Source organism: Notamacropus eugenii, chromosome 6 (assembly GCF_028372415.1).
Source record: "Notamacropus eugenii isolate mMacEug1 chromosome 6, mMacEug1.pri_v2, whole genome shotgun sequence".
Lineage (NCBI taxonomy): Eukaryota > Metazoa > Chordata > Mammalia > Diprotodontia > Macropodidae > Notamacropus > Notamacropus eugenii.
This window is the reverse complement of record NC_092877.1, coordinates 359,151,164-359,153,666: the sequence shown is the minus strand read 5'-3', so window position 1 is coordinate 359,153,666 and position 2,503 is coordinate 359,151,164. Positions and strand designations below refer to the sequence as shown.

The 2,503-nt window shown below is 43.0% G+C and overlaps 1 pseudogene; it reads left to right on the top strand.

The window, feature by feature from the left end:
• The first annotated feature begins 1,267 nt into the window (after positions 1–1,267).
• LOC140511779 (elongation factor 1-delta pseudogene) lies at positions 1,268–1,792 on the top strand (annotated as a pseudogene).
• The last annotated feature ends 711 nt before the right edge of the window (positions 1,793–2,503 follow it).

Here is a 2,503-nt window from a genome sequence, read left to right as displayed (position 1 = left end):
CTCAAAAAAACAAATAGGGAGAGTACAGGTTCAGGGGAAGAAAGAGAGACATGCCAACATAAAAGAAATAGGGACAGGAGGATGAGTGAGAGTCTGTTGAGACAAGGAGAAAGTCATGAAAAAAGGAAAAAGAGAAGAACTTTAGATGACTTTAAGAAGATTGGAAATGTTTTCAAATATGCTAAAATTTATCTTCACTTCACACAAAATCAAGGTTTATCTGTCATCTGATAGGCAATGTCTAGGAAAATGGGTCTTCCTGAGATGGTCTTTGTAAAGGAAAATACAAGTGGGAAACTTAATTCCCAATGATACAGTTAAACTTGATTCTTATGGCAGGATTTGTTCCCCCAAGCACCCCCTGCCATTCCCCAAGAAAATACTACTTTTGAGATAGTCTTCAAGATCTTATTGAAAGAGCAAATGCCTCATAAAGGCAGCCATCAAAGGCCATCAAAAACTAACACCAAAAAATTCATACTATTTTTGTCAGTGACTGGACTAATCTTCCAGATAAATATAATTGAAGAATTTTAACTTGTAAGTATTTGAGTATGTACTAAATTCCCAAATCTTTCTGGAGATTCGAGTCTTTATTTTAAAGCAGTGTGGGGCATGACCCCTGCTCTCCAATATTACAAAATCTTGTTAAGGAGAAGAATTGCCTGCTTATTGGGGTGGAGATGGGAGGTGTTAGACTTTCAAAGAACTTTTCATGTGTTATTGCATTTGATCCTCTTGGCAATTCCTTGTTGTTGGTGTAATTATTATCCTTAGTTTATTGATCAGAAAACAGAAGCTCTTAGAGGGTGCGACTTCTCCAAGATCATGTGACTAATAAGTATGTGAAGCAGCATTCAAGCCCAGTTTTTCCTGCCTTCCAGAGAACCACTCTATTGACTGGGTAACCCAAATTAAAGTGATCAGAGAAGGTAGGGGAGGGTGGAGATGAAGGTAAGTTCTAGATAAAGGAACAAGGCATGGTGGGCAAGGAATCTGAATATACGTATGTGTGTATATGTATATGTACATATATATATATGTATATATAGATATATATATATACCAATAATGAATAATTCTGCTGCTGTTGCTAATACTACTAATATCATTTCTATACTGTTTTAAAGTTTTTTCCAGCCCCTTACACATATTTTTTTCCTTCCTCACAACAAAGCTGAGAGACAAGTGCAATTATTATTCACATTTACAGACAATAAATACCAAGCAGGCCTTTCCCCTCTGCTTCCTGCCAGATTGACTTTGGGACTCACCTTTCGCTGCCACTCTCCCTTCTCACAGAGTGAAGATGGCCACCAGCTTCCTGGTACATGAGAAGATCTGGTTTGACAAATTCAAGTACGATGATGCAGAGAGAAAGTTCTATGAGCAGATGAATGGTCCTGCGCCTGTCTCTTCCCGACAGAGTGCAAACACCAGCTCTTCCAGTGGTCCCAGTGGGGACCATAGAGAACTAGTCACCAGAATTTCCAATTTAGAGGCAGAGAACCAGAGCCTTCAGAGTGTGATTCAGGACCTACAGCTGACCATGTCCAAGCTTCAAATCCAGCTGTGTATCCTAAAGAAATGCTCCCCTTCCTACCGCTCTCTGGTTCCTCAAACTCAGCATGTATCCCCCATGGAGAAGGTGGAGCTACCCACCACATCACCTGCTAAGAAAGCAGCCACCCAGGCAGAGGACGATGAAGATAATGATATTGACTTGTTTGGTAGCGATGATGAGGAAGAAGACAAGGAGGCAGCCCGCCTTTGGGAAGAACGCCTTCTGTAGTATGTAGAGAAGAAGGCCAAGAAGGCAGGGCTGATTGCAAAGTCTTCCATCCTCCAACTTAGCTTCTTTGACTTCTGGAATGTCATATTCCAAGCCCTCTGATCCCTTAGGGGCCTGTAAATTTTCAATTCTTCCAAAGTGGTTTTATGAAAGGAAAGATGTTGATTCATTTCCCAGACTGTGCTTTGGACTGCGAATGACCACAAGCACTCTTTTCTGCCTGGAAAATGTGAGGGAGGCTTTTCTACACTGTAGCCACAAGCTCTGCCACACCAAGAATCCTCCTCAACCCAGGACCGTCACCAAGCACTGCGACCTAGATACAAGCAAGGGAAAGCAAGAGAATCCTTCCTTAGTGGCATCAAAGAGATCCCTGCAATTCTCCTCTGATCAGCTGCTTGATTCTCACACCATCTGAGGGCCAGGACCTCCAGAAGCAGCAACTGCTCCTGCTGCTGCTGCCATCCTCACCACCACCACAATCACTGCCACCAGTGCTGCCACCACCTCTGCCACACTGGGGCTGGGTCATACTTCTCTCTTACCTAAGTCTGACAGAGTTTTCCCACTGATCTTCTGTCTTTGGTGTTTATGGACTGAACAGTCTGGGAACATCTACAGCTGCCAGTGATTCAGCCCCCTGAGACCTGCTCTGACCCAGTCACACTGGACTGTGCTGTGCTCAGCCTAGTATAATAGATGCTTCCTGTC